The sequence below is a fragment of the Hydra vulgaris genome, chromosome 02 (assembly GCF_038396675.1).
Source record: "Hydra vulgaris chromosome 02, alternate assembly HydraT2T_AEP".
Classification (NCBI taxonomy): domain Eukaryota; kingdom Metazoa; phylum Cnidaria; class Hydrozoa; order Anthoathecata; family Hydridae; genus Hydra; species Hydra vulgaris.
In genome coordinates, this window is record NC_088921.1 from 64,614,788 (window position 1) to 64,641,937 (window position 27,150).

The 27,150-nt window shown below is 28.7% G+C and overlaps 3 long non-coding RNA genes across 3 annotated transcripts; 1 reads left to right on the forward strand and 2 right to left on the reverse strand.

Moving 5' to 3' along the window:
• Positions 1-11,160: 11,160 nt before the first annotated feature.
• Positions 11,161-11,806, reverse strand: LOC136076578 (uncharacterized). The gene is made up of 2 exons (XR_010636394.1): positions 11,671-11,806; positions 11,161-11,508 (listed from the first exon to the last, which is right to left on the reverse strand). It is a non-coding gene; the product is annotated as an uncharacterized LOC136076578 (long non-coding RNA).
• A 3,338-nt stretch (positions 11,807-15,144) lies between these two features.
• On the reverse strand, positions 15,145-15,697 carry LOC136076579 (uncharacterized). Its single transcript, XR_010636395.1, has 2 exons — positions 15,595-15,697; positions 15,145-15,452 (listed from the first exon to the last, which is right to left on the reverse strand). It is a non-coding gene; the product is annotated as an uncharacterized LOC136076579 (long non-coding RNA).
• A 5,762-nt stretch (positions 15,698-21,459) lies between these two features.
• Positions 21,460-21,883, forward strand: LOC136076577 (uncharacterized). Its single transcript, XR_010636393.1, has 2 exons — positions 21,460-21,563; positions 21,731-21,883. It is a non-coding gene; the product is annotated as an uncharacterized LOC136076577 (long non-coding RNA).
• Positions 21,884-27,150: the final 5,267 nt, after the last annotated feature.

A 27,150-nucleotide genomic window follows, 5' to 3' on the forward strand; every position in this document is an offset into this window, starting at 1 on the left:
AGTTAGAAGAAAAAAGTTTCAAACAAGAATTATTTAAATCAACCTCAATAACATTATCTTTGGAGTTGCAACATGAACGTAATGCATTAAATGAAAGCATAGACCTTTTATTTAAAACAAAACTTTTCTCATGTTTTTTAAAATCACGAACAGCATTGCCCCAAACTTAATGAGGCTTGAAAACTAAATTTAGTATTCCAGACTTATTTGGAATACTTGCACCTAGCAAAGTACAAGAAAAACAGTAAGGTCCGTTTCTTTGCTAGAACAAGCTAACCAAGAAAAGTGCCTGAGCCATTAAATTTTAATTGATCTTTTTGAATTTACGGATATTGGAAAAACAAATATAGAATTAGGACAAAATACTTTTTTTACCATATCTAACAAGATTGCATCGTCTTTGCCAGCGGTTGAAAGTTTACCACGGGTTAGATATGTTGAAACATCATATAAGTTGTGAATCTAATCACTTAAATATTTTAGAATTTACAGAAGGTTCAAAAGGCAACTCTATAAAAACATGTTGTTTTTTTAAAATTAAATTTTAGATTGAACTTTGACATGTTTTGCAGAATTACCTTTTTTTGTAAAGAAAACATCAGAGAATTGTTTTTTATTTGTTTCAGTTTTAGGACTAATAAAGTATAAAGGATAATTAAAAATAAATTAAAAAAAGTATGTAAATCAAGATCAGTTTATATTATTTTCTAGCTGGAAATATATAACACCATTAAGTTTAGTAATAAGGTTTTACCTTATAGTAACATAAACTTTACTATCTTCTTGCTTCGGAATAAAACAATCCATTTCAGAATTTTCAAAAGACTGAACATATGGCTAAACTGGACTCTTGTTATTTAAAATTTTCAACACTTCAGTTAGCTTATTTTTATACATGCGAATATTTGGTAATTATCTAGTCTTAATTGCATTTGAGACTAAAAAATTCATCTTTGTTTCAAAACTTTATTTTACTAGCAAAGTCCGACGACAAAAATTACGAGCGAAGTACGCATATCAGGCGGCACATCAGGATTTTGTAAATTTTGAACGATTTAGAGCAACTGATGCAATTTTTCTGAACTTTCTACACAATTGATTGGTTATTAAAAACATTCTTTATCTTTTTTGAAACATTTTTTTTATTTTTTTGCAAAAATAGTGATTGGTTTAAACTGTTTTTTAACCTATCAATTATGATTTAGAGTGTAATTGCATCACTTGCTACAAAGTGATCGGAAATATTTGTAAAAATGCATAAATACGATTTGTTAAAGCCTAAAATATTTCTTCCTAACAAATGCATCAGTTGCTTCAAAACGCAGGAAATTTTGTCTGAGTAACGAATAAGTAACTATAGAGATCAAATGTGGTAATGCGGTAGTGGTGTCGTGGTAGAGCGCTCACTATATAAGCGAGAGGTTCTAAGTTCGATCCCAACCACGTCCCTGGTAGTACCGCGCTCAACTTGTTTCTCCGCGCAGCGGCCTTGTTTGTCAAGGTTTGTGTTTCGGAGTTATAGAGTTTAGAGAGGGTTATAACCACAAGTACCCTCCTCATCAGTAGTGGCCTTTTCGGCCTTGGGAAGGTGAATTAAAAAAAATAATAATAACCTCAAGTTTAGATTGAATAATATTTTTCGAGTTTAAAACAATTTTTACACCTTTTGTGAATATCAGATTCTAATTTCTACTTTAACTTTTCATTATGAAAAAAAAATGAAAAAGAGATTAAATTTAGCGGTGCAAAAAGATTGATGCACGCGCATCAGTGGCGACACCCTAGATCCGCCCCTGCATTTTAATAGTGCTATTGAAATGATAATACAGAAAATAAATGGTTCCATACTTTGTTTAAGGTGTTACCGTTATTTTTATTGGTTCGTGACATAGCATCAAATGCGAGTTTATTTTTTCCGGGAATTGAAATTTGTTTCTCCGCGCAAAGAAATTTTTTCTCAACTTGTTTCTCCGCGCAGCAGCCTTGTTCCTCAAGGTTTGTGTTTCGGAGTTATAGAGTTGAGAGAGGGTTATAACCACTATTAAGTAGCCTCCTCATCTGTAGTGACCTTCTCGGCCTTGAGGAGGCGAATAACAAAAAAAAAAAAAAAAGAAATAGCTTTGAAATTATACAAAAGCATTTTTTCGCGGATTTTAAGGGTTTAAGAGTTGTTTATCTTATCCAGGTTTTAATCGTTGATAATTTTTACCAATGATTTGTGATCAACTGCAACGATTAGGTTTGGACATCCCATGGCAAGCATTTTGCAACTTTCTAAATCATATATTAATGCTTAGGATTTGCCTTTAATGGAAGCGTATCGAATTTCAGCATCTTTTGTAATCCGAGAGCCAGCATAAACAATTTTCTAAAAAGATGGGGTCGCATAGTGGGTTATCAATGTCAGAGCGTTTACAAAGCTTTTGTGTTAGTATAAAACCAATACCTGATTTGCTTCAATCAGTAGATAAGCAAGTTCAACGATTAATATCAAATGCTTGAACACCTTTTATTAACTCAATTATTTTAAACTTAGGATGCTTGAAAAAACTTTTTGAGAGCTAGGTCCCAATAAAATTTGCCCTTTTTATTTAACAAGGCGCGGACTGGAGCTATTATTGGTGCCTAAGAAAACGGTATGAAACCTGTGTAATTAGGCCAAACCATGAGCGAATCCCGGTTATATTTTTTGGTTAGAGAAAACTTTGTGTGGCATCAAATAATATTTTGGAAGGACTGTATTCTGTCACGGTTAGCTCAAATCCGGCAAACTTGTTGTCCGAGGCAAACTTAAATTTTTCGGGAATAAAGACTATTCCATTGCCCGAGCATAGTTTAATGTAAGACATAGTATATCAAAATAAAGATTCAATATTGTTATTCCAAAGTAAAGAACCATCAATGCATCTGAGAACTCGTGGAAATTCCTGGTTATATCGTCAAAGCGTTTGGTGTATCCATCGTTTGATGCATGGAATCCTATTGGTGCTCTTAAATATCGATAACGTTCTCATTCTGTAATAAAATTTGTAGCATTTTATTCGGTTTGTGAGAGAGTTACACTGTGATATCCATTCTAAGCGTGATTAATAGTTTTCTTTTTAGTCAGCAGCTCTCCATGGTGAACCGTCTTTCTTTGGTACAATAACCATTATGGAACGCCATTTTTTTGGTGTTTTCCTTGTATTACTAGTTCAAAAATACCGAGTGCTACGTCGTCATCGAGTTACTTTTTGATCTAGTTTGATGATATTGTATTGATATTGGCTTGTGTACTGCGCTTGGAACAACCCCATCTTTGCATGTCAAGTTTAATGGCTTTAACTTCATTGATTGTAGTTGTTGATGTATGCATGTAATAAATGTGCTGCTGGCATAAAAGTTTTTTTATCCAATTTTCAATTGCTGAGTGATTTTCTATTGTAGCGGTGAAATGATGGGCTAGTTGTTCTCAAAGGACAACCACATTTTGCTAATGTCTAGTTGTTTGTACTGGTTTCTTTTTGACTGAATAGTTTGCTGATTTTTGTATTTGTAATAGAATTAGAAAATGTAGTTGCAATGATGGATAGGCTTTTTAAAGTGGTTAGTGATAAATATATTCTACGTACATTATCGCATATGTAGTTGTGTAGTTGACGCAGATTTTTTTGATATATTTACGACTAAAATACCTTTAGCAATGAGGCTGTCACCGGTGACGCCCCGAATTCTATGTCTTGATTTAATTAAAATTGCTCTAGTAATGCTCTGGTAATGCTCTGTAAATTTCTTTAGTATATCTGACCTAGCAATCCATGTCTGGGCACCTGTATAGGCTATAGCTGATATTGTAATATATGGTAATTTCATTTGTTTTATGTATTAAATGGATGAAGGTTTTATTTTTTTAAGAGCCATTAGGTCAATTTAGAGCTTTACTGATAAAATTGGTTCAGGGTTATTTACAGTAAAATTGTTTTTATTTTATGTTCCTTGTGGTATAATTTAATCTGCTAGTCATATTTGGTCAGTTGTTACCAAAAATATAAATGATATTTCTTTGTGTTTATCTTCTTTTATGCAGGATGTCTTGGTACTTTTGAAAACATAATGGAAATGATTTTCTTTTTCGCATTTTCTACATATTTTACCGAAGGCTGGACTTTGTCTTCTTTCAGCTGGGTATGGTCTTCTGCTGCATCCTCTGCAATTTAATTTGTTTTGGTGTGGTTTTAGAATAGAAAAATGGTGTGATGTATTTCGATAGTTTGACTTTAGCTGAGCTATTTTGCTATTTGTGTTTTCGCTTGTGTGTTGAAAATATAGCGATGTCTTTTCGGCGGACTCCAGTATTTGTAGACGTTCGGTCAGCTTTTGCAATGTCGTTAGTAAATTGATTTTCAATAGAACTCCACTTTGATTTGTGAGGTTGTTGATTCCTACTAATAATTGTGATTAATTCATATCCTCTGAATTGTTAGATGAAGATTTATAGGTTGAGCAATCACACTTTGCATTAAATTCACAGAGCATTGCTAACGATTTGGTTCTTGCAATAAAATTGGTAATTGTTTCTCCATCGGATTGTTTCATTGAAAATAATTGTTTTCAGTATACTTTATTGATTTGATATGAGCTAGAAGCTCTGCTTCATCGGAATTGTTTAGGTTTTCTGGACCAACAAAATAGTCGTAGCTCATTGTAGATATCTTTTGGGTGGTTAACTTCTTTATATCTCGTCCATTCGTCGAGGAAAATTATGCATTTGTTTTCTGAGATATTGACTTCTATGGATTGCCAATTAATTTCTAGTGATCATATCTAAACAAAATATACCACGAATATTCGGCAACTATTCGGTATTTGGTATATTCGGCAACATTTTATACTATTCGTTATTCGGCCAAATATTGCGAACTGTTCGGCCAAATACTGAATACTAAAATATAAAAAAAATTGCATTAGAAATAGATTAAATTACTATAAAATACTATAATAATACAATAGACAGATTAATCAAATAATAAATACATTATATATATAAGATTCTATTAATCTCAAAAAGTATTTATTTGAAACTAGTTGAATACTTGAAATTTATCAGTGGTAAATTATGATAAATGAAAACCATTTTTTCGGCATTTGTTAATAGCAATCGATTCTGCTTATCCTCATAAATTATATCTGCTTCCGAAAATAGCCGCTAACTATTTACACTACTAACTGGAGATGATAAGTAAATTTTAGCAAACTCTGCTAGGCTTTGATATTGTTTTACATTAGCTGACCACCACTTGTAAGGGTCTGACTTTCGATCTAGGCGAACGGTTTTCATGAAAAATTCAATTTTGTTTTCTGTTGAACTTTTCTGTTCGACGTCTTCATCTGCGTACGTGTTTTTTGTTGCAACTACCTCAAAACAATTCCAGAAACTATTGTGTATCTCAATTGTTTTGTCATTTTAATTGACATTTTTTTTCTTTCGAAGTGGGAATGAGTCATCATTGGTGCTACTAAACGTTTCAAAATTTTTTTTCAGAGCATCTAAAAGAATTTTTTACTATGCTTTTTGTGTTTTTAAAATACCCAAGAAATTAGTTTTGATGCGTGGGTCAACAAAAGTTGAAACCAGATATTATTCATTTTTATTAAAGTTGAACCGGGCTTCAAGTTCAAATTGAAGCAAAGATCTCATTGCTCATAAATTTGGTGTTCTCTGTGCTGTCTCATAATAACATGTTTTCATATATGTAAACTCCTTAATGGGCTTCAATATTCAAGAATAGGTCTAAATAATGATGTAAGTATTAATGTTATATTTCTTTTATCTAAATATCGCAAACTGTCATTTTTTCTCTATAATTTCATTTTTAAAATGTTTTCATTAAAAGTTTTAAAGAATTGCCCATAATTATGTTATTGAGCTGATTTTTGTTTTAGCATGTAACTTATTCCTAACTCTTTGCTACTGAGATAATAAAACGCCATTCCATTGATTTGATACCTTTTCTTATTTTGTTATTTTATATGAAAAAACTTTAAAGAAAGTAACTTTAACTACATTGTACAACAATTTTTAACTTTTTGAAAAAAACAAGAACCAAATTAGGTTATCTTTATTAATTCAGACGTGCTGATTCCAAATATGTAATCAGTTATGCTGTAGCACGTCACAATTTTTTGTAATAACGATTTAAAGATGTAACGTAAGATGCATTTTTCTATACATATGAATAAGTGTATGAACATGTTTATTATCACTTTTAACACAAATTGTTTACTTGTATTTAATTGTATTTAGCCTGGCGTTTGAATGCTGCATCGGGTTCATCGCGCTGCAAATTCCAGCAGTAATCTGCAAGCATGGTGGGGCTCCACTTTCCCTTGTATCTGCTTTCCATTGCGGCAATACTCTGATGAAAGCACTCGCCATTTTCATCATATACATCTCCATTGACAGAGAAGAAGGAAAGATGGAAATGAAGAAAGTGGAGCTTCAGCGACATGTTACAACCCAGTTGTTGATAGGATGCAATTAATCTGTCTACCAAATCAGCGTAATTTGGTGCCATATGTTTTCCAAGAAATCCCTGGCACACCCATTTGAATGCATCCCATGCTGCAAGTTCATATTGATCCATCGTTCCCGAAAACGTTTCATTCAGCATCAGTTCTCGTATTTGGGGCCCCACGAAAATGCCCTCTTTAATTTTTCACTGATTTAAGGAAATTTGGTCTGCAAATACTGAAATGCTGGTTTGTCGTGATCTAATGCCTTTACAAACTGTTTCATGATTTCAAGCTTGATGTGAAGATTGGGCAAGATGATCTTCTCTTTATCCACAAGAGGTTCATGAATGACGTTATGGGAACCAACCTCAAATGTTTCTCGTTGTGGCCAACATTTCCTCATATAATGTTCTGATTTCATCCTGCTATCCCATTTGCAGAGGAAACACATGTACTTAGTAAAACCAGCCTGCAATCCATTTATTATAGCAACAACTTTCAAATCTGTACATATGGACCATTTGTAATCTCTGTATTTAATTCTGTCCAGAATAAGTAATATATTCACATAGCTTTCCCTCAGGGTTACCGAATGTGCTATGGGAATGGAAGGCAGCACATTTCCAGTATGCAGTAATACTGCCTTAATACTATAAAGTGATGCGTCAATAAACAAATTCCACATAGATGAATCGTATTGTATTCCTAGATCATCAAACAATCCACTGATGTCATTACAGAAGCAAATTTCTTCATCCATAGAGAAGTATTGCTGCAATTCCCGTGATCGCTTTCTAAATGACGACACTCTTGCATCACCAGCCAACAGATGCCACTCCTGGAGACGTGAAGCCAGCAATTCACTCTGTTGCTTTGGTCAGATCCTGTTATGAAGTGGGGTTTACGCTCTGTATCTTCTGGCAACTCGTAACTATCATCGTCATCAGTATCCTCGTCTGAATCAGAACTGTCCGTGTTTGGGATTTCCGATGGAGGTTCAGGAACAGGGAGTTCAGCCAAATGAGAAACAGGAAGAATAGCTGAAGGTAGATTTGGGTACACTATAGCTTTCCTACCCTTAGAATTGCGACCTGATATGTTAACAGAACAGAAATAGCAATCTGAGCAATGATTTTGGAGTTCACGCCACACCATTGGCACCCCAAATGTTGGTCCTCCACCAGTCCTGTTCGCCCACAACGATAGTGAACTAGCGCACCTCACACAGCATGCATGAAGCGCCTAGTTCTTACCCTGGTCGCCGACTTTGCAACCAAAGTATAGTTTATACAGTTTTTTCACATGTGGTGTCAATCTTCGTCTGCATCTCTTTAAAGTCAGTTCGCCACAAAAGTAGCAAAAGTTGTCGGCTTGATTTTTACAAGTTCTGGGCATTTCTTGTTTCAATATACTCAATATCATTTCAATGTGATTTTTAATATATACAATATTAAAAATCACATTGACAACTTTCATAGTGGAAATCGAAAATTTGAAAATGTGAATTTAACCAAAATTGGTGGGTCACACAACAAAACAGACATTATTTTCGTAATCTCCAAATCCAAATACATAAGGTAGTGTCAATGGCATTTCCGTTTTTTTTTCGTTGTTGTGCAGTGTTATTAAATTTAATAATATTGATGTTTCATTTTTAGAGTTTGTTTGTGATTATTATTGTGCCATAAATCTAAATCTATAGAGTTTCCACAAAAGACTCAGAAGGTAGGGTGGACCAATGCCCCTCAATCCTGGACTTTTTTCAAAAACTCCGAAAAGAACCATATATTGGAGTCCTACTTCATCAAATCAACTATTTATTATACTTTAAAAAAGACAACTCTACAACAAGGAGAAAAATGTTGTTTAAAAAATCGATGGAAATAAATAACATTTACATAAAATATTGCGGTTATTAAAATAAACAAAATATTTTTTTTGCGCTTTTTAAAATAAACAAAATATTTTTTTTGCGCTTTTTAAAATGAACAAAATATTTTTTTTATTGCTACATCTTCCTTTTATACTTAAATATTTTGAAGCTTATATATGTTATCTTTAATAATTTCATAAATCTGGCTGCCACTAGGCGCCAATTTGGTCTTCCTATATTTATATATATATGTATATATATATATATATATATATATATATATATATATATATATATATATATATATATATATATATATATATATATATATATATATATATATATATATATATATATAAATTAGTAAAAAATACATCTAACTTTTTTCTTCAACTTGAAGTTTCACCTTTGCTGGATCATCAGGAAGAGGACCTTTTCCTGATTTCCAGCAAGTTAGATAAGTGCCTTTTTACTCATTTATTATTGCTCTTTTCTTTAAGAACATTGAGCACTCTATTTGTAAAATACACTAACATAATTTACATATACATATATATATATATATATATATATATATATATATATATATATATATATATATATATATATATATATGTATATATATATATATGTATATATATATATATATATATATATATATATATATATATATATATATATATATGTATATATATATATATATATATGTATATATATATACATATATATATGTATATTCATATATATATGTATATAAATATGTATATTTATCTATATATTTATATATGCATATATATGTATATATATATATATGTATATATATATATATATATATATATATATATATATATATATATATATATATATATATATATATATATATATATATATATATATATATATATATATAACGAAATTCACTATTAGACTCAACAGTCTGTCAATACATTAAAAAAGAAGACAGTATTTTTGTATACAACTTTATTAAAGAAAATGATTTAAGGTTTCAAGGCGAAAAGATTGAGAGTCAATTTCATTTATTTATTTCTGAATATGGTAAAAGATGGACCCGAAGTAAACGAACCGATACAAAGTTTATTAGGAAGAATTCAGCTTGGCTTAAAAATTATTTGAAAAATTATTTGAATACCACATTAATGAAAGAGAGTAAAAATAAACAACTCGGCAGACCTACATTACGGTTTGAAAATTTATCTTCAAAAACAAAGAAAAGAAAGGTTGCAACTTTGTCAGCTTCAAATTCTTGTGAGCTGTTGTTTGCTAGTGGCATACTCCTGTGGAAAGAAGTTAGAAGAAAAGATTCTCAGCAATAAAGTTGGCTGATAACAAAGATGCTGAACTAGATCATTCTGATCATAAATCTGAAGAAGCTTTGGCTCTTTTTTTAGATAACGAGATTAGCAAATCTCAATATCAGTGCTTAAGAAACAATACGGAAAGCAAAAAAAGTAATTTATATCCACCATACAATGATGTACGTAAGGCAAATGAGATGTTTTGCCTAGTCATGAATCATGAACAGCAACAGATTACTTTGCAGGTATTAATTTCCAAGCATTGGTAAATCATACTGTACTGTGGCTGTTGGAAGTACAACATGATGTTATCAATTCGTTTATTTTTGATAGGCTTTGATAATTCTGCGCTCAAAGGTAGATTTTGATGGATCAACTGGGAAAAATATTTATACACAAGTTACTGATGAGCTGGAAAACAGAAGCTTTGTTTAAGAAGCAAGTTTTTTTCTTAACTGCTTTGTACCACTTGAATTGATAGGATTCTCTGGTCGAGTGGAGAAGATTGTTTGGAAAATTTTACATCCGTTATTAACGTTGTACTGCCAAATTGTGCAGTTTAGGTTTGTAAAGGAGACAACTAGTGTAATGAATGCAGAGAATCATTTATTCGAAACTTGACTACAACTGCTGTGCCTAAGTATGAAAACTTAACTGTTCTTTTCATCTGATTTGTCAATTAAATTCAAAAAGATAACCGTACCAATTAACGCCCGATGGGATTTTTCCAGTTACCGCCACATTGCGAAAGTTTTTTTTAAGACTGTTTTACATTTTGTTGATAATATACTACTATTTATTGTTATACTATATATTATCTATTATTATTACGTATGTTTGACAGCTTGGCCAGATGCGGATCGAGCTTTAAATTACAAAACAAGTTAAGGTTACAAAGTTAAAAATACTAAGAACATTATATCTATATTAGAAACCTTTCTTAAAAACAACAATCATGTTCTCAAATGCATCTAATGTTTCCTAATTACTCTTTTGTGTTCTTAATTACATCTTAAAAAATTGTAGTGACACAGTGTGCGCTTCATAATTTTTTAAGTTTAAGGCTGTGCTTTCCTTGTTCACAAATTGTTCATTTTATCGTTAAATGTGTTCAAAACCTTCTTCAAAGAAAATCATACTTTTGTCCTTTAGAAAATATTTAAAAAAATTAACTTTAAAATTATTTTAAAAAATTGAAAAATAGTTATTTTTACATCACTCTTCAGTATAATTTACTAGTATATGCTTCAGTATATGCTACTGGGTTAACTAACGCAATCTGTGGTAAGCCTAACTGCAAATTTAATCCTATTGCATCGCCTAACGCAAAAGTCAATATACCTAACGCAAAACTCATTTTGCATATTCAATGAGTAAACTTCCTTGCAACCCAGCTTATTTTAAGTCGACAATGCAATAAAAAAATAAAGCAATTTTTAGATAATACTTCCGCAACTGTAGTCAAAGTATTAGATAATATTAAAATAATATAACCATAGATATATTAATAATATAAAAAATATGTTTACACTAATTTCTTTTTCGATTGTTATACTTTACTTTTTTTAAATAAAATAAAATAAATTGAATAAGTAAATTATAAATAGCATTTGTTTTAAATTGTTATTAAGTTGATTGTCTTCTGTGATCTATGCGACAAGTTAAATTGAAATTTCTTCATCGTCTCCAGTTGGCTCTTCGTCATCAGGGTGGCTTTCATTGAAATGTTCCATAAAAATGATTTTAAAAGAAATAACTTTTTTTGAGCAATGTGTTTTCTTTGATGCACGTTTTGATTTGTTAGACATTAAAAAAACTTCCAAAATTCTATAATGATGATAATTATTAGATTAAAAGTTACACTTAATTATTTTGTACGAAAATATTATAGTATATTAAGTAAGTTAATCTTCTAGAATACAATTAAAACTTCGTTAAAAATTATAGCACCCTGTTTTTATTTCCTTGAGAATTTCGAAAAACTCTTACCTAAATGCTTAACTTTTACATCAACTTTTATGCTGTGCAGCTTTTATTTAGTTTTGAACTTCAAAAAACTCTACTTATATACAAAAAATTTATTCTATAGCATTTATTTTTAGAAGTATTGAACTGTTAATAATCATGCATTTTGTACTTTTGTTCATTTTTTGTTCAGCCAAATTTAAACATGTCTATACATATTTTAATATGGCTGAGTTCGTATAATAAACAGGAATTCCTTCATTTACTTATTTTTAACGTATAATTTTTTATAATTTATTTATGGAACTTTTGAGATAATAATAAGATATTATTATAAAGTTTGGTTATATTGAGCTTTGTTTATAAAGTGTTTACTCAAATCTTTTTTATTTTAATAAAGTTTAATTTGAGCTAAAATATTTTTTAATATTAAAAAATAAAAACTTCAAAGTCTTTGCATGCCATCATTTTAACAAGATTTTTATACAAAATTAATGACTGCCGCATTTACGCAATATATTTTTTGTAGGAATAGATAAAATATGTAAAATATTTCTAAACAAACGTAAAACGCGTAATTGCACAAATATCAAATTAGGTGTAGTCTTAACCGTCCAATGGATACGGAACCACCCACACAATTAGATTAGTCAAGATTTTTGTTTTTTGAAAAATAGTTATCTAAGTTATTGTTTCACCATAACTGTAAAAATTATAGCACAAAAAAATCATTAAACAGAGAAAATATTAATCCTCTGTAACCGGTTATTGTGTTGAGTAAAGGTATGAGTAATTCTAAGTACATCTAGGCTGATTTGCCTAGATATACTTAGAAGTAAATGCAAATAAGCAAGATAAACAAACACTTATAAAAAATTGAATAATCTTTTTTATATCAGTTTCTATTCTTTCCATAATTTGTTTTCTCTATTTATAAAAATATAAAATTAAAAAAAAAATCCTTGTTATAGTTGTTATCTATGCACACGTATCCTAAATAAAAAAGCAATCTTATTTTTTATAAATCAAGCGTAGGTTAGCGTACTTTAAAGTCACAATTTAAAGTCAGTCGTAATGTGTATACACATGCATATAGGACGTGAGCTTTCTTTATGAGAATATAAAAACATTAATGTTTAGAGGAGAACTTCCTGTATGAGACCATTTTAGAAATATTTTTGTATAATGAAATCTTTGTGAGAAAAAAGACCTTTTACGTGACTTCTTTTACGTCGCATTTTTCTGAAATAATCCTATTTTACTAATTTAAAACTTTCTAAATTTTTAAAGAAAAAACTAGTTTTGAATGTTTTTTAAAAAGCAGTCTAAGTTTTTTCTTTTGAACCTGATAGCAATGTTTTTACTTGATCGAAAATTTTTTAATTTATTTTAAAATAAAGGTTGTATTTGGTTGTAAAATAAGGAAATTATTTGGTAAAAACTAAAAAAACTTGACATTCTCTGTCAATTTTTTGCTATGTTAGTGAAAAGACTTCGCACTATAGGTTGTAATCTTAAATCAGAATTAATTTCCTAACTCGCTAAACTATTTTGCAGACCAATAGAAACAATTTGTATTACCGATAAACTTGATTTAATTTTTAATATTGGTTTTATTATCTCTATTTATATTGTACTAAAAAATACATTCTAGATGGTTTAAGAAGTGGGGAATTGCATAAAAGTTGCAACTGAAAATATGAGTGTAAAATGCTCATATTCGAATACTTCTACCTTAATCATTTAAGTTAGTTAAAAATATGAATAAGATTGATGTCTCTTATGCTGAATTTTTCTGGATTCTTATTTAATTATTTTGCTAACTTTTATCTTCATGTTTAGGTTTTAGGTCATGTATAGTTTCTTAACGAAAAGAGCAATAAACCCAGCAAACATTCTGTAGCGGAACTTCAGTGGACCTATATAAAAATTTTGAGCGGACCGCATTAGTTTTGCTCAACGGTTACTGAGAGGATCATTAGTGGCAGCCGTCAAAAGTGGCTGGTCTATGACTAACCACTATTAACATGTCGGAAAGTTATCGGCTTGCCATTTATAGTGGATGCGACTTATGATCCGCTAAGTAACCGATGAGCAAAACTTAAATGAACCGGTAAAAAATGTCTATATAGGTCCACTGCAAATCCATTAAAACAATACTTGCTGGCAATTGTATGAAGATCCCTTAATTGTTTATTATATGAAACGCTAAATCAAGATCTATTAAAAAACGCAACTAGAGGTTTGCTTAGCAAATATTTTTAAACATTAAGTACATATTCTTTTTCCTAAGAATCCCAGCAAATGTTTTGAAGAGAAATTTCAGTGGACCAGTTGATGCATTTCGAGCGTTTCACTGTAGTTTTGCTCATATATATATATATATATATATATATATATATATATATATATATATATATATATATATATATATATATATATCAATCTAGCAGAATTTAACATTGGGTACCGGGGGCGGATCAAGCATTTTTTTGCGTTATTTTTATTTCGGTGATCTAAATTTGTAATTACACTATATTGATTGCGCTGGGTAAACTATACTGCTATAGGTAATACGGTTTTTTGTGTTTAATGCAATGGGATTTAAAATGCAAATAACAGTATAAACTTAAATGTTACTGCAAGCATGATATTTCAGTAGCTAAACAAAGTATTCCAAAGATTTTATACAAGTTTTTGTTTCTAGAACTAGAAAAGAAACAACCTGTTCTGATTAAGGAATCAAAGTGCTCCAACTTAGGGAACTAGTTGCCTTGATTTAAATAAAATGGTATCTTTGCAAAAACAAATTTATTTCCAATAACAGTGCAATCAATTAAATCAAGTTATGGCTAAAAGTATAGTAGGATTGTTTGTTTGTTTCAATCAAATCATAAAACTTTTCATAAATATATATATATATATATATATATATATATATATATAATATATATATATATATATATATATATATATATAGTTCCTTATACAAACTATGTTTACAAATATATTATACAAACTATTATTTAAAAATCTGTACGATTAGTTCCAATAATTTTAATTTTTTTAAAACTTTTTTTTTGCATCTTATTATCCTATTATATTATCTTACTTTTTTTTTTTTGTGCATAAAAAATGTAAAAATAATATAAATATGATAATATTCGTAAAATAAAAATTTAACGATAATAATTGGTAGGTGATGTGAAAAAAGATCTCAAAGATTGCGCTGTTAAAGTTTCAATAATTACGATGTTTCTTTCACCATCAGATTTTCTGAAAACATTCAACTTTACGTTCGTTTATTTGACTTTCTGATTCAGATACTTATTATTTCTGTCTAATTATTACTATTATTTCATAATGTTTTTTTTTACGTAAATCAGAACTTTTCAAATTTGTTTATTTATTTGTCTCTAGGACAAAGTTTTATTATAATATGATATAAAATTATAAGTAAAATAATAATTATATGATATAATTACAACTACAATAATGTTATTCTGCTTTAAATTTTTAATATTTTTCTTTGTAATCCTCCGACTGTTATATTATAAATTTTATTGACAAAATAAGCAATACAAAATTATAATTATCAGTTGTTTTAAATTGTTATAAATATTATTCTCTTCAGTGATTAATACAACAATTTAAATAGTAATTTCTTCATCGTCTCCAGTTGGCTCTTCATCATCAGGATGGCTTTCGTAGAACTGTTCCAGAGGATTGATTTTGAATGAAATAATTTTATTGAACGATGTGCTTTCTATAATACACATTTTGGTTTGTTGACGTTAAAGAAATTCCTAAAGTTATATAAAAATCATTAAAAATTGAACAAAATGTTTCAAAATATCATTGTAGATTTGATGTTATACTTTTAAAATGAAAACCTCGTAATAAATAATAAAAATACCCTGTTAACATTTCATGTAGAAAATCTCTTACCTTAATGCTTAAACTTTAACTCAATTTTATGCAGTACAAATTTTTTTTAGTTTTGAACTTTAAAAAACTCTCTTTATATACAAAATTTATTCTATATCGTTTATTTTTAGAAGTATTGAACTATTATTGAAGAAAATTATGCATTTTGTTCTTTTACATTTTTTAAATTGGCTATTTTCGTACAATAAACAGGAATTCCATTATTTACTTATTTTTAACACGTTATTTTCAATAACTTATTTATGGAACTTGTAACATAATAAAAACATGATTTTTCTATTTTAGTCAGGTTATATAAATCTGGCTACTAGTTTGTTATATATTATGAAAACATCCGCATTATTTTTGAAATGTATTTAATAAATTTTACTGCAATTTAATAATACTAGCATTTTATTTGTTTAAATATAAACAGTTTAAAGCCTTGTTGTTAGAATGGACAACCAAAATATCAAAATATAATATATAAAATATCAAAAAATAAATAAATTATAAAATATTGAAAAAACGCGTAAATTAGTGGAAAATAAAGATTAAAGAAATTTAATCTTTATTTTCCAAAATATTCAAATAGCATGAAACTTATGTAAAAAAAGTTTCATGCTATTTGAATATATATATATATATATATATATATATATATATATATATATATATATATATATATATATATATATATATATATATATATATATATATATATATATACATATATATATATATATATATATATATATATATATATATATATATATATATATATATATATATATATATATATATATATATATATATGTATATATATAAATAAAGAACCTGAGCTTATTTGGTATTTTTACCCAGAAAGTAAATTAATTGGATTCTAATTCGCATACCCAGATCAACAAACGTTTAAAAGTTCATTCAATAACGATATATAGAAACTGAGATATGGGTGTTCAAATGAAAAAGCACAAAACAGAGAAAAGTAACAAAATAAAGTATTTTTAAAATGATCTTTTTGAATGAATAACTTTCCCTTTATGACTTTTTTCCTTTCAAATAAATATTTTCCGTGTAGCTCTAAACTTCTTTCTTTTGTTCTTTACATTATCAGTTGATTTTTTAAATAACATTTTGGCTCAAAGCAACCAAATAACTTTGTTTAAGGACATTGCTCTAAGGAATAAGTTTTGTACATTCCAAAGAAAGTAAGTTTAGTAAAAACATGTAAAACGAGAAATTTTATAATTGCAAACTTTTTTACGCTACACTGACAAAAATAGAAAAATAAAAATTTCTTATAGAATGTTAATAAAGTTTAAATATTACAAGGTCATCAGTTATAATTTACTGAACTTTTACCTTTACATTTTTACTTATATAATTGTTGGAACATAAGTATATATCGAATGATTTGTTATACAAAAAATGTAGCGTCAGAAATTTGCTAAATACAACTGACAACGATGTGAAACAATAGAATTTGTTATTGAATTATGTAAGTTATTATTAGGGTTGTTAAAAAATCGTACAAATATCTGCCCAAGTGCATGTCAAATAAATGGGCTTGTATTTGTAAAAAAAATATTTTTTAAGCTAGTCTAATGAACACTCAATAAAAACTTTTGATTAAATGATGTGATTCATTTAGAGTTGTTTGTTTTCACTTAAATGTAAATTTTATTTTACTTTGTAAAACCTACAAAGAGCTGGACTCTTATACAAGTCTACGGTTCAGAAATACTAGTATAACCGTCGTGTTGGGTGCCAAAAACGCACGCTATTGATTGACCAAATACCCAGTAATTGAGAAAACGCAATTTAATAGCTCTGAAGTTGCAGGTATGCACATGTACTTGTATGCTAAAATAGAAGAATTATATCTTCCAGGTTTTATTAAAACTTTGTCTTCGAGACAAATAAATAAACAAGTTTGAATAGTTCTGATTTACGTAAAGGAAAACATTGTGAAATAATGGTAATAGTTAGACAGAAATAAACGAACGTAAAGTTGAATGTTTTCAGAAAATCTTATCGTGAAAAAAGCACTATTGAAACTTTTAACAGCGCAATCTTCAAGAGCTTCTTTCACATACCAATTATTATCTTTAAATTTTTATATTACGAAAAAAGATTTTAAACTTTAAACGATGAATGAAACTAACTTTAAACTTATTAAATGACGATTACCTGTCATTTAATAATGCTACCCGGGCCGTAACCAGAGGCTGCCATGGGGGGGGGGCATTCCGGATTTTGTCGGGGCCTCAGGATTTTTAGGGCCTCATAATTTTAAAACTTAAATATATATATTTTAATAAAAATAATAATTTTTTTACATGTCTGTCAAATATTTTTCTTTGGATTTGCGAACTTTGAATATTTGAACAATTTGAATGAGAAAAGCATACCAAACGGAATAAATATACTATAACTATGGATATACTCGGTTTTCCAAAGTACTTTAGCTTTTTTACTTTCATTCATTCACTTAGTTCTGTTTTGTTTCTCCATGCTTGTTGGCGCAGAAGGAAATTGCTTGCTACATCAAAACTCGTCAGATAGTAATAATGACTGAGAGAAAGTTTGAATCTGGTCATAGTAAGAGAAAAAGAAAACTCGAGGAAGAAGAATACCTCGCCAATCAGAAGAATTCAATTTTGCGTTACCTTAAGTCACTGAGTGATGCAAATACTCAATAGATCGCTATTTCTAAAGTTGCACATCGTCCTCATCCTGATGATACCCCTCATCTTGAAGATCCACAACCTCAAGATGATCTTGACAATCTTCCTGCGCTTGAAGATGATCCAGATACCCTATCTCATTATTATGGAGAAGATGATCCAGGTCCAATACAGCTTGAAAAAGATCCAGATACACTACCATATCATCATGGAGAAGACAATCCAGGTCCAATACAGCTTGAAGAAGATGATAATGGGATTTATGGCCCTCAACCCGAAGATGATCAACAGCCCCTCTATGTTTCAGAAAATAATCTTGTTGAAGAAAATATTACGGTTCTATCAACATCACCGTAAGTAGGAAATTATTTTTGTATGAAAACAGTACAGTTCCTGTTATCCGTCAATCGGTTATCTGAAAAAAAAAATTTTTTTCCTTTTTTTTTATTTATTTGTATATTTACCTTTCATTTACCATATCATTACCATATCATTTATTGATATTTTGCATATTTTTGCCTAGTTTTGCGTTATTTAAATAATATAAATACGCACAATCACATTAAGAACTGTAACCTACTAATGTATATCAATTTTTTTTTCATTCTCCATATCCTTGTTATCCGACAATTTTTTCTCTTATCCGACACCCTTTGGTCCCGTATTAGTCGGATAATCGAGACTCTACTGTATCTTCTCTTATGAAAGATCCAATTCTAATTTCCTTAATTGTTGCATTTCAGAATTGAAGATCCAGCTCTTTGGCCCAAAATCTTAATGAATTCATTCAGAGAAATTCTGGTTCAACAAGGTCCTATAAAACTGAAGGAGGAAGATTTTCCAAAAGGTGACCATGGACGAAAATTCTCTGTGATGTATTATAAAGGGCATTTTCCAAATGGGGAAACCTATGAAAGAAAATGGTTAGTTTATTCCAAGCATTCAAACAGCATACTTTGTTTTCCTTGCAAAATATTTTCTATCGGAAAAAAGAGCACAAAATTAAATGAAAATGGATATTCTGATTGGAAACATATAACATCAGATCTCAAGGACCATGAGAAGTCCGTAAACCACAAGGAATGCTTTATAAAGTGGATGGATTTGGCTACAAGAATGAAGAAAAATGAGGCTGTCAATGAATGTAACTTAAAAAAAAATCAAATTAGAAGTGGAGTAAGTGATCACTATCTTGGCAAAAACATTCAAAACCAAATTATTTAACTTTTGGGTTCAGAGATAAAGAAATCTATAATTTTAAATTGTCAGAATGAAAAATATTATTCAATAATTATGGATTGCACTACAGACGTAACTCACCAAGAATAATTAACCCTAGTTCTTAGATTTTACAACTGCAAGTTAATTGCAGTTGAAAAGTATTTTATTGGATTTGTTGATGTAAATAGGAGAACCGATAAAGTTTTAACGGAAACTTTCCTGAAACATTTGACAGAAGCAGGTCTAGATATATTAAATTGTCAAGGTCAATCATATGATAATGATGCAAACATGAAAAGGATTCATTCTGGAGGGCAAAAAAGAATAAAAGACATTAACCCTAGAGCATCTTTTGTGCCACGTAAGGCCCACAGTTTGAATTTGATGGAACGTGATGCTGCAAAATCTTCTTCAAAAGCAGTGCCATTTTTTGGTTTGGCACAAGAAGTTTATAACTTTTTCTCAGGTTCTAATATCAGATGGGTCATTTTAATGAAATCAGTGCAAACTTTGACTTTGAAGCCACTGTCTGATACTCGATGGGAGTCTCGAGTGGAAAGCTTAAAGACATTAAAATGTGAATATTCCAAAGTTTATGATGCTCTAATTGAAATTGCTAACAGTTCAGAGTATGATACATCTACCAAATTTCAGGCAAATAATCTTGCCAATCAAATGTCCAAATTTACACTCAGGTGTGATTTCAAATCATTTATTTGATGAAATCAAAGCAATATCCAGTATGGTTCCAGGAAAATTGCTCCCTAAGGCACTGATCAAGTTTATTTTAGAAAATCACTACGAACAATCTTTTCCAAATTTAGTTATAGCATTGCAAATTTTATAGACATAGTCACTCACTGTTGCTTTCGCAGAAAGAAGTTTCTCAAAACTTAAATTAATTAAAACCTACTTAAGGTCAAATATGTCGCAGTGCAGACTTGCAGGCTTAGCTAGGATATCGATTGAAATTGACGAAATAAAGAACATAGATGTTAGTGCATTAGTTGAAACATTTGCTAATATTAAAGCTCGTAAAGTCAAGTTTCAATAAAGTCATGACTATAATAATAATTTAATAAAAATAATTTAAATTTTTTTTTTTCATTTCAGGGAGGCCTCACATTTTGATCTTGCCCAGGGCCTCCAAAGTTCAAAGGCAGCCTCTGGCCGTAACCAACGGCCGGGTACCCGTCGACAGCCTTTGTCATTATATCTAAATATAATTTATGTATTATTTAAAATATGTATATGTGATATTTCTTGAAATAATATATCTACATAGATACAAAAATACTAAAGAAACTAAGTAAACGAAAAATATTCGGTACTCAAAGCTTTACATAAAAAACACACTATATATCAATAAAACTGCAAAAGTTTGTAATAGTTCTTTATCGTATATCAAAGAACGAATCAAAGTTTCATAAATTGAGGCGTGTAATTTAATTCGGAATAATAATTCAATAAAAAAAAAAGAAGTGCTATCGGCACTTTTATTACTTTTATTATATTTTCTTTTTTATAGGCACATATCTTTACATTTACAAAAAAGTTCAAAAATATAAGCTTTATAAGTTTTTAAACTTCATTTTTCTAATTATTAAGATAATTTCGGTGTTTTTTCAATTTAATTAGCAGTAGGTTGTGTTAATTATGGTTGTGTGTTTTTACGACAGTTATTAAATCCTATACATTGAAACAAGAAAAAAATTCTACTATTAGTAAAAGCAGTAAAATTTATAAAATGCATTCTTTAAATAATGCGGATGTTCTTATAAAATATATAAAACTGTTAGCAATATTTATATAAGCAGACTGAAATAGAAATATTTCCATAAATAAATTATCAAAAATAAAATGTTAAATATAATCGAAGGAATTCATGTTTTTTGTACGAGCTTAGTCAAATTAAAAAATGTATAAAGAACAAAATAAATGATTTTATTTTTTATAGATTAATACTTCTAAAAATAAATACTATAGAATAAATTTTTGTATATAAGCAGAGTTTTTTGAATTTCAAAAGTAAATAAAAGTTGTACTGCATAAAAACTGTGTTAAAAGTTAAGCGTTAAGGTAAAAGATTTTCTATATTTACAAGGAAATGTAAACAAGACGTTATAATTTATAATGAGATTTTTATTGCATTTTAGAAGTATAACTTATCAAATCTACTTTATTATTTTGATACAAAATAACTGTTTATTTTTTATATATTGATAATTTAACATAAACTATTATAGAATTTTGAAAACTTCATCAACATTAAAAAACTAAAATGTGTATCAATGAAAGTACATTGTTCAACAAAATTATTTCATTTAAAATCAATCCCATGGAACATTTCTATGAAAGCCACCCTGATGACGAAGAGCCAACTGGAGACGATGAAGAAATTACTATTTAAATTGTTGCATAGATCTCTGAAGACTAAAGACTTTATAACAATTTAAAACTGCTACTGTTTATAGTTTATTTATTTAATTTACTTTATTTATAACTTCATCATTTATTTATTTTTTATATAAAATATAAAATATAACAGACAAAATATTCGTTTCAATGCAAAACAATATATTTTTTATAGCATTATTATAGTTGTGGTTATATTATTTTACATTTTATTTTTAATATATCTTTAATGTAAATTTATTACAGTTTCAATAATATTAAATAAGAAAACAATTAAATTGTTTTAATGCATCGGTGTTTTAAAAGCAAGTATAAAGTAGAAGAGTTAAACAGAGTTGGAGTCAGGATCTCATGTATATATTTAAAATAAAACTCAGTTATACCATTTCCAGATTTTTTATTTCAACAGTAAAATTTCTTATTATAAAAATGATTTTATTGAAGGAAGGGGGTGGGGGTTAAGTTTTGTTTCCTTATTTTTTGCTTAGATGCCAACACTACATCAAATCAAAGACAAATAAATGTAGTTACTAGATACACACCTAAACTTGTTAGGACATTAAAATAATTTGATGTTGACTAAATTTAAAGAAGCTTTAAATTTTAAGAAACACTCTAACAGGTATTTTAACTTTTAACATATTGGATGGTTTTATAAAAAGAATGTTCAAAGCAATGGTCTTTTCTCCGAACAGATATGGTTCTTAATTTTAATGTTTGATTGATTATTCAAAATGATCCAATAGGCATCGCCCTAATATTATATAAGTAAATAGGTTAAAAAACCAAAAAAAGGTAAAAAATAAAAAAATATTAAACTGATTTTTTTTTCGCTTCACATGGAATGCATGTTTATATGTATATTAAAAACAACAAATTTTAGTTTTTATACAAAAGCAGACCTATTCCATTATTTTGGTTTATAATAAAATAATTTGAAAGTTTGGAAAACCGAATATATTCCGAGTGCATCCATCATAACTATAGTAAACAATGCATTAAGGGAGACTTCCTCTCCCCTCCCTCCTTCCTTCTCCTTCTCCAACACCTACTAATCAAATTCTGAATTCACTCAAACAAGTTTATGTTTTTTAAATAGATAATCTTGTTATTCTCAAAACAAAAACTGTTTATCTAATTTTTAAGAAAAATGGTAATTTTAAAACCAGATGCGATGCTGGTGTAGTGGCAAAGCGCTCGCTTCATAAGCGAGAGGTTCCGAGTTTGATCCCTACCACATCCCTGGTAGTACCGCGCTAAACTTGTTTCTGCGCGCAGCGGCCTTGTTCATCGAGGTTCGCGTTTCAGAGTTATAGAGTTGAGAGAGGGTTATAACCAATATTTAGTAGCCTCCTCACCTGTAGTGGGCTTTTTGACCTTGAGGAGGTGAATAACAAAAAAAAAAAAAAAAAAGGCTCTGAGCAAAAGAAACATTTTCGGAAATTTTTTCTTTTCCTAACAGGTTTTCTTTATATTCTAAGCAATATATAAAAAATCAAACAAATTGGAGGGGGTCACTTCCACTGACTGCCTGGTTCTTACAAAAAATGGCTCTTAACTATCGACAAAAAAATTGATTAAACACTTTTTATTTAGTTAATAAAAAAAGTTCTTTATTACCAAACTTTTGATTTTAAAAATGACTGGCCCTGTCACTCAACCATAATCATCAAATTTAATGGCCCTTGCGTCATATTTCTACATAACTAGACCTCACTACCTTAGTTAAACTTATATAGTTTACGTATAACGTATATTAATTTGTACAGCTCCAACATATTCAGAAATCTTTTGAGGATACTGCAGGATCCGCGTGTAATAGCTATATATGCAAATTCCAAGCAGCCGTACATCTAAACGTGCGTGTTACTCTAAAGTAACTATATACAAATGAATCGATACATACGTATACAACACGTATACAATACGTTTTACAAAAAACAAGTTATTATTTTAACTATTCTATTTTTTATTATTAGAGATGGCGAGAAAGATCAAAGAAGAAGTGACAAGGTTTTACTAGAAAAGCTTGATAAGGTACTTAAAGAAGACCTACTAGTCACATTGCAGAGCCTAAGCTAGGGTTTAAAAGGTGACATCGGTCACCAAGTGACCAATGTCACTTTTTAAACCGTATCAAACGTATCAAAATTTTGGTTATGAGCATTAACCACTGCGCTGCTATTAACTTACCATTCTTAAAAATGTTGAAATTTGTCTTTTGTTATGAGTAAGTTGTTATTACTAATTATTTTGCCGATAAAAAATTGTTACAAAACTTACACAAATATATATACATGGCTGACGCAAGAAATAGTCTGTCTCAACTTTATCGCCGAACCCTTTGAAAAAAATTTGAAAAATTAATTAATAAAAAACAACAATTACATAACTTCGTTAAATTAAGAAACAACTTTTAGGCAATATTACATTGAATATATACCGTATTCAATAATACCTATATAACTACAAATATAGACTTTTAGTATGATTTTTCTTAACAAGTTTTACTCAATCAGTATTTTATTATTGTTAAATATAAAATGTAAAAATGTAAAAATAAGAAAAACTACATAAAAAAAGACAACAACAAAAAAGGAATGTTTGCAGCTAGCATTATGAACATTGTTTATATATTATAATGTGTATTATAACAAACTTAAATTTATTATACAAAACACAGTTGTAATATTTAAATTGTATTGTATTAATCTGCAAATAATATACAACAAATAAATACTTACACACTCTTATACACACATTTATAAACATATATATGATTAAAAATGATATTACTAGAATTCTTTGAATTTCAAATAAGTACGATCAAAAATTAAAAATGAGTAAAAATCACGTGAGTACTTCTAATTAAAAGCTTCAAAAAACGATTAATTCATTGCCGTTTATCATAAGTTTTTTTTTAAGTTTATTTTTAAATTGGTTGAAAGAAGAAACTTTTTACACGTTATTCAATAATTAAATTACGAGTCGTAAAGATCAAATTTAAAATAAAATAGTGTGCTGAGCACATAAACGTGATATGGATTATGATAAATGAAAAATGTATGGGAAATATTAATCTCACCTAATGAGACGCGACAATTCTTTTTAAAGAACAGTCTATTGCTATTATATACCAATAACTCAAGATAACCAGTAAACTCAGAACATAACAATTGAAAAACGACAAACTAAATTAAATGACAGTTAAAGAGGTAATTTTGAAAAAATAACAGCAAAAAAAGTAAGCAGATAAAAAATCAAATAACAAATTATGAAAACAAATAAAAACGCCAGCTAAATTAGTAATCAAATAATTATAAGAAAATTAGTAAACAAATAAAAATGACAGCTAAATAACAAAGAAAATCAATAAACAAATTAAACTTTCATGAAAAAATAAATGTGATAAGTAAATTTCACTTTTTATTTTAATTTGAGTAATTACTAATACTTAATAATTACAATCTTCGTTTTAAAGTATTTAATAATACTTAATCTTCGTTTCGAAGCTAATACTATTAAATTTTAAATAATATTCTTTTTTCTTATTTTTCATTAACTTTTGGAGACAAAAAATTCAAAGCGGAGCTTTTTTAAATAAGCTACTTTCTAGCGGGTATATAGATGTCTATATACGCTTGTTTAGAGTCTCAGACATTTTGAGACCTAAAAAAAGTTGAAACATCTAAGAGACGCCTTTTAGACGATCACATAATAGATGTCTTTTTTAGACTTCTGTTAGACGTAGTTGACACATCTGATTTTTATGCAAATTCATGATATTAAAATCTAAAATTTACTTTATAGACAATCCGATATGAGATGTTTTTAAAACATCTGACACCAGTTAAGACATCTGATTTTTTATAACTTCCTTTATATATTTTGTAAAATACTTTAAATTAAAAGAAGTTATTCGAAAGGAAAAGCCAAAAATAAAAAAAAGAATAAAGTTACAGAAGTTGGAATCGTTGAACACGTAATGCTTTCAGATCTTATTTACAACTATATTGCAGCATAACAGATTTCTTACATGAGATACTCTGAGTATATTTGATATAAGACATCTAAAATGTGTTTAAACTTAGATGTCTTATAGTCGTTGTTATAAAGTCAGTCTGTGACGTTGTTCAGATGTCTAATAAACGTTTTTGTGCCAGTTGGATTAAAGTTGTCACTCAACCTGAGCTTTTATTTTATATTTTGTGTAACTGCCCTCAGTTTTGCAAAAACTTAATTTATTTTTGGAACAAATTGGAATCAAAATTTTATGCGAAGTTCTGGTTTACAAAAATAATAAAAAATTTCCTAATAAATTCTTGCTTAACTTTTGTTATTCTAACGCAATGTAAAAAAATGGTCATAACTACGCGCTTCACAACTTAGTAAATGTACTTTTTGCGTCCTTTGTCTGAATTACTATTTCAAATACAGAATTGAACTTATATCCTATTTGCTACTTAATATTCTATTCCTTGATATATTAAACATAGCCAATATATATTTCTACTAAAATACAATTTTTCAAGTTATCAAAGTTATTTTATACACGAATATACTCAAGAATATGACATTATTTACTATTTTGGGTGTTACAGAAGCGTAGCGTCAAAAAATGGGCCAAGCCCATTTTTTGACGCTACTTTACGTATTCTACGATATTCCAAGCAGCGGCGGTTTTAAGCACAGGCAAACCAGGCATTTGCCGGTGGCCTCGCGCTCAGGTGGCCTCGCAATTTTTTTCTTAGTACAAGTAATATAAAAAAATTTTCTCAGTACAATAAATATAAACAACTCATTTAAATATAAACGAAACTCATTTATTAAAATTCAATATAATGTATGCGTACAGTATTTTTATAAACAGTATTTTTATAAAATATTCAACTTTACATATACATCTATTATTATGTATGTAGCAATTTTTTTTTGCGTTATACATAATGCCTGGCAACCATATGAAAGAGTATGCGATTTCTAGTCTCATATACATTGATAATGACTGTGACAAATATATCTTTGCCCATATACACCTACACGTCTCAAAGGCTTTTTCTGTTTTTCCATCCTCCTAACTGAATGACTTTTTGTTTGTTTGTTTATTTATTTTATATAATATTGTCTTTACATTTTTACTGTTGCACAAGACATAATCTGAGCAGTGATGGGATGTTATGCTGGTTCCGGGTATTTGTTGTAGCGGTTTTTCTTTGAGCTATAGATCAGTGTTTATTCCATGTATAGGTGT